General features: G+C 38.4%; 2 pseudogenes; one reads left to right on the plus strand and one right to left on the minus strand.

Moving 5' to 3' along the window:
• Positions 1 to 2,926: 2,926 nt before the first annotated feature.
• LOC149047161 (tachykinin-like peptides receptor 86C) lies at positions 2,927 to 4,096 on the minus strand (annotated as a pseudogene).
• A 5,501-nt stretch (positions 4,097 to 9,597) lies between these two features.
• LOC149047162 (uncharacterized) lies at positions 9,598 to 11,647 on the plus strand (annotated as a pseudogene).

An 11,647-nucleotide genomic window follows, 5' to 3' on the forward strand; every position in this document is an offset into this window, starting at 1 on the left:
CCTGATTTTAGCAGGGAAGCAATCGCAAATGTGATTGGAAAGTAGACACGTGTTATTTGTAATTTTTTTTTTCGTAAAGCACCGTGTAAAACATTTTTTACCCTTGAAGGCTCTGTACATCTTTTCACAATAGATTTTTATAAATGAATTTGTGATAACTTTTATCATGCCTTGTATATTTTGATCTTTTATTGAATGATGTTTTTTCAATAAAGTTGACTTTCACGACGGCATTCAACAACAGACCAATGATGGCTTGTTTTGTCACTTAAAAGAGAACAGATTCCTCTAACAGGTGTTGAAAAGTTTGTACCAACGCCACTGAGCAAAATTAATTTGGGAGTAGAACGACCCAATTTTTTTTTTTAATTTTCCGTCATCTCAATGTCATTGTTATGGCAAGTAAATTAATCTGGGATGGCTCAAATGACGCTTTATTTGGCTTGTGGAAACAAGGTAGTGAAATGCACGGAATATTCATATTTATTAATTAATTATTCATTTGAGGGTACGTGTAAGTGACGCTGTGAATCGGCAGGAGACTATTCTCCATTACGCACTAAGGCCAAGTTCGGAGTCGGAGATTTTCATATATGAAATAGATGAATGACAGAATACTTGACGCCTTTCGCCCGGCGATGTCGGCGCACAGTCTGTCTAAGTCGAAGTACTTAAAGATGTTTCTCGCGCGAAAATGAACACTAATTTGGTTTTTTTTCTGTTTTCTTTTTGGGTAGACTTGAATGGACAACACTCCAGAAATCATGAATGTTCTGATGACATATGTTGGAGCACTTTCTGCTTTACGTACTAATGTACCGGCATACTCGGCGCCTGTAATTCCATTAAAAGCAGTCTTAGTTTCAAATAATTCTTCAACGACTTTTGTGCGAAGATTGAACCCACTATTTATATCAGGTAGCCGGGATCACCTGTCCCATTAAGATATTCGTGGCGCCTCTGAGTCCTTTTGCAACAGTGTCTCTTTTTTTATTGAAAAAAAAATTTAAGAAGATGTTTGACGATCATAAATCGAATGTTGCCTATGAATTTGCTTAAAGCGTACTTCGTGGACCGCACCAAAGAATTCATTTACATGAGCAGGGTAAAAAAGTTTAGCAGAAAAGTGATAAGAAGTTTGGGAAACGGTAAATCTAAAGCATTCATGTGATACTTTCGACATCATTTCAAAATTGCGTCAATGAATATGAGATTGCGACAAAACGGTCTATTCACTTGAAGGCATGCTGCACAAGTGTTTGTTTAAAAGAGAAAAGCAACCAAAAAAAAAAAAAATAGAAGAAAAAAGGAAAAAAAGAAGACTACTCACAGGTTCCAATGTGGCAAGTTCAGCTTAGTTCATGACAGAAAAGTGACAAATCATCTTCTAATGCTTCGAACCAAGAAATCACTTTGTTCTTCAAGTCAAGTTTCCATTGTTTGATTTCGAAAATATTGAAAATTGTTTTGGTTTCTCCTTTGCTGTGCCTTACCGATTGACTTTTGAACCCACTTATATACTTCATTTATATGAAAGATTCCACGAAAAACCAAATTTGAATTAAAACACATACAGATACGACAAACATCAGAAGGACAAAGGAAAGAATAATAGTATTACAAAGTAGAAATAAAGGCAAAAGGAATAACAACCTTACGATATATTTCAGAAGTTTTTTAAGCATCGCAACTATGAAGCTGTTTTTATTTTTCAGCCTTATTACCCAAGGCGGTAAGAGTCAATTTGCATTTAAAAAACCAAATGAAAAACCAAACCCAAGGACAAGTTCCTAATTTCCCAAGTTCAAAGCTGGTCTTGTGCATTTAATTTGAATTCTCATCAGTCACCTCTGATATTACCCTTATCTTAATGGGCCCATGTAATGACATGTTTTCAGTGGTTTCATGATACCTATTCTACATGTCTACTAATTCACAGAGGTTAGAAACATTTACAGATCAAATATTAGGATGATTGGCTTCGCAACTACTTACTGTGGATCGATACCTCACCTACAGAGAGGCTCAAACTAAGCGGGAGTCCCTCGAAGAAACAAAACACCATTACCCCTTTGCTCGCACATTGGCTAAAAGGTAGCGGAATGACTGCCACACAGAAAAGCGGTCATTAGGGAACGGTGCCCTTGAGAAAATTTCGTTAGAAAGCTTATGGATAGCAAAATCAACTTCCGAATTTAGTAATCTCAGTGATCACCGGTTAACTTTAGTGATATAAGATGAGATAAATTCAAGTCAGTAGTAGGAGGGATGATCACATGCTACACTTAGCAAAGATTAGCATTCTTTGACCTGTCGACGAAAGCCAAAGAGTTCTTTATTGTACATTACTTGTTATTATTAAGAAATACATTGAAAAATTCAGATAATTTTTGACGGTATTGAATCTCTTCCAATGGACGGTTATGCGTCTCCATAAATCCGGCGGTATTGCCGGATGGCCAACTCTTAAGGAATCTTACAACTGACAGCTTAATTCAACGAAACATTATTTGCATAGACGATTTTCTATCTTGGGTTCAACTGTAATCTCTTTGAATGTTTCTGTCCATAATCTTCAAGGGTTTGAGAACACAGTGTTCTATTTCTTGACAACTTAGAAAATCAATAATATTTAATAACATTGTTCGCAGTTGTCCGTGGTATATTCAGTTTGCTAAAAAACCAAAAGGTGCATACTTGTGGATTTCCTCTCGGGAAATATTTCGCGACTGAGTTTAATACATATGATCTTTTTCACGCTCCTCAACTGATGCCTCCGACCGACTGTTAATCTTAGCAGCTGTAAGGACGCTTTTCACATGTAAACTTAGTCTGTAGCTTAGCTCACCCTAAACAGGTGTATTGTAGTTTCGTGTTCCACAAATTTTAACTAAGTTATCGAGACTGTTAAGCAAATAGGCTTCGATTCCACTTTCGATTCGTTTCTCTTTCTTTGTGTTTCTTTCCATTCATCAAGTGGGAATGAAATGTTTTTTTCATGAACCACGATCTTGACAAATATGTCAAAATGATCTTTCTTTATCGTGACAATCGTTTTAAACGGCTGTTTCATAATATATTCTATGTTTCTCCGCTCTGGCTCTGACTGCGGCTTCGTTTTCTATGTTACGTGTGCTGTTTTTGAGGCCAAGTTTCTGAAACAGAACTTTTCTGTAGTTTTTGCTTTGAGCAGCGTAAAGAAGAGGGTTTATGAATGAGTTAGAAAATATCAAAAAGCGAACGATTCTATGTGCCAGAAACAACGGTTTAAAACTTTGCTCTAAATGACTAGGGGCGAGTGCGGTGACATATAAAAAGAAGACAGCAAATGGAAGGCAGAGTAAGCAAAATGCCAAAGCTAACGAGATTAGAAGCTTTAAGAGCCTTTTCATGTTCCGTTTGCTAGCGGGATCTTCATCCGGTTCACCTGCGCTTGACTTAAGTGCTGCGGAACTTGAAATATAGCAAAAGCAAAGAAAAATTGAAGGGAGCACAATTAGAGCGACAGAATGGCCAAGGATGTAAGCTTTGACGTTCCAAGTCTGGTTTTTAATTGTCCATGGACGCGTGCAGGGATACCGCCATGGCGACAATATGTCATCGTTATTGTGCTTCGTCCATAGCGTATCTGGAAAGCTTGAAAAAACAGCTGCGACCCAAATAACAAGAATAATAAACTTTACATTCTTTTTCGTCAGAGCCCAACGTTTGTTGAAAGGTTTGACAATACCAAGGTAGCGCTCCATTGCAATGGCACACAGAGTTAACACAGAGGCATCGAAAGAGACACAAACGATTGCATTTCCTGCAATAAACTTGCAAAAGATGTCATCCAGTGTCCCGGAACCCAATTGAAACTTGTGTAGTGCAAAGTCGTAGAAACCCGGACAAAATAACAACGTTAGAAAATCGGCTATAGCCAAGTTCATCAACAGATAGTTTGTTGTTGTGTGCATGGTTCGTGTTTTCCGTACAATGGTGATGATTATGCCATTTGCCGTGACGCCGAAGAACACGATGGAAGAGTACAACGTGGCAAAAACGACATCATGAGTGGTGATAAGTGGAGAAGCGGTAATATGTTGTTTCCGTTCATCCTGAAAATAAACTTGCGTTAGCTTCCTCTTTTTAATCGTGACTCTTAACCAAATATTAAAAATTTCGTTCAGCATGCGTGTGTTTGAAATGTCTTTACTATACCTTGCGTTTAGTTCACAGCAAAACCGATCGTAGCCGGATCGAGTCTTAAACAATTCTTGCGGCAGCGTTTAAAACGAACCGTGGTAAGCAAGAGGTTGTAACAAAACAAGTGAGTCGGACAGTCCCTTGAACTTTTGAGTTAAAAAAATACAGAATGGCACGGAAATTACACTTTCAAATTGGTCTGGATTTCATTTATTTGATTTACATTTTCAACATCCCATTGTCCTTAATTTCCCGCCGAAAATTGTGCAATAAATTTTGACGTATAAGGGTGTCAATGGGCCAGGGTAATGGCTTTGACGGGTAGCGGTTAAAAATTTGGCTAGTTCCACGGCTTACGGTTAATAGCTTTCTATTGTTATAAAAGGAAAATTTTTAGGGGTAAAATGGCTAACAGTTGACCCCATTGAGACCCTTATGTTTATGAAAAGATGCGCATAAATCATCTTAGCGCCGTTATCTTTTTTCCCGGTGACTTGTGATTAGAGTTGTAAGGAGTCACCTCAATAATTGACCAGTTCTTAATCTTCTTAGAGTGAATTTTAGTAAATATACCACTGGCTACTGAACAAGCGAGTTATTTTTCGGCACAGATGTAAGTCGCTAGCCATGTTAGTTGAATAGCATTAATTTCGCTCAGATGGTGCATATCGGCTTATACTGATCATGAGAATTAGGAAAATTCGATATATTTTTATCTCATTATGTTTCTCATACTGAAGACTTAGCGACTGATTCTTGAGTCATTTTTTGTATTTTGAAAAACTTTGGGATGTTCTAGTAGACTTTAATTCACTTTAACTTCCCCCTCTTCACAGAGTCACGTATTCAGATCTCACCTGTCAAATGTCAGGTCTAACGTAAATTGATAATTTCCTTCCCGCTTAGTTCAAAACTTTATATGTAATCAGAGAGTGATTTATTTGTCTCCTTTCTAAAAGCTTTTATTATTTTATTTCTTTATTGCGTGGCCATCTGCGCACTGATCCTTGTGGAAACTGGGAATAATAAATCCTTTAAAAACATCGACGTGGGCATATGCTTCTGATTGGGTCATAATTTATTGTCTTCCGTGATGCGATCTTCGAAGAGGAAACAGCAAAAGCTTTTTGTTTGTTTAGACTGAATGTACGGAGTTTTGGCACCAATTCGCCAAACTGTACCAAACTATAACATTTTCCCTGTTAATCGGATGACACGAAGATGATGTATTTACACTCATCTGTCACCAGTAGGATAACAGCCATTCTTATTGTTTACTTTGCCTTGTTACAACAGCAAACTGATGATGATGTGAAAATTTACTTGAATGTTTTTATATTTAACTGTCAAAAATTATTCGTAACTAACAACTAATGAGTAAGAGATAAGGTCCTATTCAAGTATCACACTTTGAAAATTCGTTTTTGTAAACCGGCGTATGATCTATCGTTTAGAGAGGAATGATCTGGTAACATATTTTGACTCATTTACCCAGGTTTATTTATAATTGTCAAAAATTCAAGTTAATAAATGAAATGGTAGTGAGCAAATGAAAATGGCGACTGTCACTAAGATGAGAAGGAGAGCTACTTGTTTCTTTGTCTTTCTCTCTGTTTCTGTGTCAGATAAATCAGAGCAAATTTCGTTCGTAAAGCACAATCTACGAATGATCTCAGAATAACAGATAAAAAGTATCATAGAACTTTCAAGGCGGAAAAAATAACAGCGCTAGCGAACATAATGAAGGGCTCGTGGAGGAAATACTCATCTAAACTCCATGAGCGTTTTCACGGACAAGTGTATGGAAGACGAGATAAAGTGCTTATCGGCTTGAATTCTGGGATTCAAGAAAGCAAAGCGAGTAACCACAGCACAAAAAAACATATTTTACGTAGTCTTCATTTATCTCCAAGCTGATACTAAAGAGTTTAAGAAGAGCCAAACACCGTTCCACAGCAATCTTACAGACAATAAGAACGGTGACGTAGATGGTGACCGGAACAACATCCTTTCCCTACACAAAAAAGGTTGCAGATAAAATCCCCCGTGAATCCCTTTTTAGGCTTACGTTGGTAAAGCAGAGTCGTACACCCAAGGACAGAGAATGAAAGTCAAGATATCAGCCTCGGCTAAATTTAAAAAGAGATAGTTTTTTGTTGTGTGCATCGGAAGGGGTTCTTCGTATTATGGTTATCACGATAGTATTACCGACAACGCAGAAAACAGCAACGAACGTGTATAAAGTAGATAAAACAATGTCTGGTGCTGTAATGGTGCCACTATCTGTTGATCGAAGTTCTTTTGTGCTGTTACCTTTCATTTCTCTTGTCGTCTTCTTTCTCGTAAGTGACAGGTGTTTACCATAAAGAAGCTAATTTATCATAAGAATGGCATCTAAACTTTCTACATGACTGTTTAAAATTAATAAATAATTCCCTTCGTTTCATGAAAGTATTTTGGGAGCCTCGACTTAACGTTTGATTTTTAAGTGTCTTTTTCAAGAATTGATTGTGAAGTATGAGACTTACAATCGCATTTTTACGGGGGAGAAACTTGTAAAACAAATATCGTTTCGTCCCGCTCTGACAGGTACTGTTCTGAGGCCTCCAAATTTTCAGTAAAATTTTCTGTCACATTAAAAGATTTACAACGACATGCTGTCTTTAAAAAATACTGAAAATTTTCTACAATAACTTATTTTTGAGACGGCATTTATCAAATATCTCTCTCCATAATAATGAATGCATGCTATTCAATTTCAGTTTCATGTGACAAAAATAGTTTTTTAATCGCTTTCGTGGCTGTGTTGAACCGTTCATAAAAATGGCTGGTGATAGTTGGCAGAAGTTACACAATGAATACGTCTAATTTGTAAGAACTCTTCCGTTGTCATGCTATTCAATTTTTAGCCATCTTTAAACACAAGAGTCCCTTAAGTGCGTTTCGAGCCAGTCGAAGGTTTTAATAAAACGCCTGGCGATAATCAGATACTGATCGCACAACGCAAATGCCGTTTAGTTCTCAAAAATGCCCAATTGTTGTGATATTCTAATCTTTTCCAAAAAAAAGAGTGTTTTAATTTCTTTTGGAGATATTTTGAACCATATCATCGGCACTGTCGGCGATAGTTGGTAAAAATCCATGTTTTAAATGCGAGTGTCGCGACCAAAGATCTGTGATGATGGTCGGAAGAATTATTCATATATCAGCTTGTCATATTTAGTGAGCCTGAGTCGAACGAAGAGCACCTGAATCTTATTTTGAATTCGAGTTGTTAGGGCAACAGTTTTACCTTTAAAGTCGTAATATGTCACCGACCTAGATGTCTGTTTCACCAAACGTTATTGCATCTCAAACTCACAGACGACTTTCTATATGTATTCAACTTAAGAAATTAGGAACCTTTTTAAGAGCGCAAAGTAAATTTGCTTTTCTTTCATTGAAGAAAGTTTGAAGTTAATGATCAAGTCGCTTATGTAACTTGGCTATGTTTGATACTGGTATTACGACAAAGGACGGCATTGCCTGGGACTCTGCTCAATTATTTACCTTACAGAAATAGCTGCAGAAAGCGATCTTCACGAGCAGAGTTGACCGCGCGAGTGCAGACTGTTCAGCAAGATTAAGCACAAGCGTTTGTCAATGTTACAGTAGGAAATATGGGAAGATTATACTAAAGATGAATTCCACCATAAGGTCGATGAGATATATGAGAAAATCGTATTCTGGAGAAGGAATTTAAAGGAGTTTAAAGATACTGCATTAAAAGCCCTCATAGTGATGTCTGCCTTACTGTACTTCTCCATAAGCCAACATTCAAGTCAGAAGCAAAGGAACACTCCCAGCGTTTGTTAAGGCATGTAACACGATGGGAACTGGGTATATGCTACGAATTCTTTCGTGAGGGTAGTGCGACTCAAGCCAAATTGCTAACAAACCTCAAGGGTCTAAATGACGCAAGGGAAGCCGATCCATCACTGTTAATGGATGACCATCCGCCGTTTGTCGACCCTGTTATGTTTGAAACAGAATCTACCATTGCAAATGCAGCCCTAAAGACAAGGGGGTCTATTGGGCCCTCTGGCTTAGATGCATATGGGTAGAGGAGAATCTTGGTGCTTGCCAATACCAGAGAAGAACTAAATAACACCATCCTACATAAGCTCTGTGAGAAGATGAACCCAGAAAAACTGAGGGAAAACGACCTGGGAATGATGAAGGGTGCCTCGAGTTATTTTGCAATTATTTCAGTTAAAGTCAGTGAAGTTGGACCTGAACAAAATGGGATTTTACGATGTGTTCAGCCTTTGTTACCGCTGCTCACCAAACATCTGAACATCTCCCATCTACATGTCCATGTGGCAAGAGATTCGACGTTGATCATGCAATGTCGCGTATGAAAGGCGGATTTGTCCATAAGAGACATGACAAGGTGCGAGGTTTGTTTGCACCTCTTCTCAAAGATGTATGTCATGATGTTTAAGTCAAGCCCCACCTTCAGACCCTGACAGGTGAAGTGTTAACCAGTAGCGCCAACGCCTCTGACAAAGCTCGTTTGGATGTAAGTGCGCGCAATTTTTGGCAAAGGGGGCAACGTGTCTTTTTTGAAGTCAAGGTTTTTAACCCTTTCACAAAGAGCCACTTAAACCAGAAACTTGACACCTCTCTCTCGTGCTGCATGGTCTTGATTTCATTAAAACATTCGATTGCTAATCAATTCTCATTTCACACTTTACTTATGCTTTTCCTCAGATTCTTCTTTTTACACGCAATAAACGTTCGAGATTCCTGAGAAGACTGAGAAAAGTCTTGGTTGTTGAAATACATTTTCGATTCGTTTTCTTTTCAAGGTGAGAAAACAGTATAAACATATTATGTATTCAGCATATTATCGAGTTTTCAAACATGGATTAACTTCAAGGAATTATCATCTTAGCAGAAACTCATTCGGCATAATTGCGGTTTTGATAGTTTTATCCCTTCAATCTCACCACTAAGTCACCCGCTGTTATCTTGTCTATTAAGTATCAGCGAGTTTAAACATGATTTATCTCGTCACTATGAGGTATGCAATGTGAATGGCAGATGGATAAAACGAAATCTGATCTCACTCATTACTTCAAAAAATCAAGCCTGGGGAATTCTTTGTAACAAATCTCTTGCTCACGGCCTGGCAAAATATATTATTTTTAACGCTCATAAGATTGGAAGCAGAGGGAGAGACTAATGGCCAATTTTTTTTTTAAATTTTCCGTCATCTCAATGTCATTGTTATGGCAATTAAATTAATCTGGGATCGCTCAAATGACGCTTTATTTGGCTTGTGGAAACAAGGTAGTGAAATGCACGGAATATTCATATTTATTAATTAATTATTCATTTGAGGGTACGTGTAAGTGACGCTGTGAATCGGCAGGAGACTATTCCCCAGTACGCACTGAGGCCAAGTTTGGAGCCGGAGATTTTCATGTATGAAATAGATGAATGATAGAATACTTGACGCCTTTCGCCCGGCGATGTCGGCGCACAGTCTGTCTAAGTCGAAGTACTTAAAGATGTTTCTCGCGCGAAAATGAACACTAATTTGGTTTTTTTTCTGTTTTCTTTTTGGGTAGACTTGAATGGAAAACACTCCAGAAATCATGAATGTTCTGATGACATATGTTGGAGCACTTTCTGCTTTACGTACTAATGTGCCGGCATACTCGGCGCCTGTAATTCCATTAAAAGCAGTCTTAGGCAGTGTTCACACTTGGTGCCCGGGCACCGTGCCCGGGTTCTATTCTACGCCGGGCACCAATGTGAACACACCTTTTTTCCTGGTACCCACGCCAGAATTCGGGCACGGTGCCGGTGCCCGAGTACAAGGTCTCGACCTTGTACTCGTGCACTAAACTGGGCACTGAGTCCTTGTGTGAACACATTTTTCGTTGGTGCCCTGGCACTTTACCCACAAACCACTTGTTTTCGTACCCACAATTCCTTGTCCCACTCGAGATTTCAAAATGGCGTCCGACGGTGCAAAGTGGAGTCAGGATGAAACTAGTGCACTTATAGATGCTTTCAGTGATGCAAAGACGTGAGCAGAGCCCATGACGACAAACAAAGATTTATATTCCTCAATCAAAGGCCTCCTTGAGCGAAACAATGACATCCAAAGGACAGCGAAGCAGATAGAGACAAAGTTAAAGAAACTGAAATCCGGGTACAGCAAATTGAAAGATAGGATGAAAATATCAGGAGCAGAGCGACCGTATGATTCAAAAGCTCTTTCAAGCCAGGAGAAGGCAGCATTTCAGCACTGGGATAAGCTTGACCGTATTTTGGGTAGGTTGAGTTATGTTTGTGTAACAAATAGAAAGTTATGCACTTGTGATTGTCAAGTTCAAGTGAAGCATTTGTGAACTTTGACCGCAACCTTTACATGTCATAACTTTGAAAATGCAAATATTTATATGGAGGGAAGTACCTGTTTATATATAGCACATGTGAAGATTTTAATATACAAAATTTCAGTGGACTATTAAAATGTTAACAGATTTGAAGAGGAAAGAATTACTGTCATTACCTTCTTCATGGTGATAATCCTGATAAACCACTTCATTGGATAAAACACAAAAATAGCTCTTAGCCCTACTTTGGGAATTTTCCTGCCCCAAGTAAAACTTAAACTTTCCTATTTCATTATTTACATACACAAGGTAAACCAAAACTACTCTGTTATATTTAGGTGGGATATCAAAACAGATCCTCTTTGATTTTTGTTATCAATAAAATGGTATGCTTGTCATCCAGGAACACACCCTGTTGAAGACCCTCCAGAGGAACATTTGCTCGAAAGCTCAGCTACAGGAGAATGTGTGGATGCACAATCAAATGCTGAAGTAAGAGTAGCAGAATCAGGTGCAGAAGAACCAACTGCCGTTATTGCAGCATCAGAACCAAATACAAGAACAAGTACAGCAGAAGCAAATTCTCAGGCTACTCATCCATCAAAAACACCAAAGAGAAAGAGTGGCAGGGCATGTAAACCTAAGAAAAAACCTCACCTGTGCGATGTAGTGGAACAATCCAATGAGCAAATGAGACAGATGCAGGATTACATGCAGAATAATTCAACTACACCCGAGGCACGATCTAAAGAAAGAGAAGAAGACCGAGAATTTTTTCGCCACATGTTTGGTATGATGTCGCAAACTATGATGGGCATGACCCATATGCTACTTCAAGGAGCTGGTCCAGGATATCATCCACCAAACCAGGTATATGCTCCTCAAAGTGTCCAGCCAAACTACAGTTTTCTACCCAGTGGCATGGGTTTTGGTTTTGATACTCCATCAGCAAGACCATCATCATCAAGCTCAGTTACAAGTGATCCATCATCAGTTGAAGAAAACGACTATTTTACCTTATAGAAACTATCAAAGCAGGTGCATGTTTCATGACACTAATGGTGACTTTG

This window comes from Pocillopora damicornis, chromosome 4 (assembly GCF_964200805.1).
Source record: "Pocillopora damicornis chromosome 4, jaPocDami1.2, whole genome shotgun sequence".
NCBI classification, from domain to species: Eukaryota; Metazoa; Cnidaria; class Anthozoa; order Scleractinia; family Pocilloporidae; genus Pocillopora; species Pocillopora damicornis.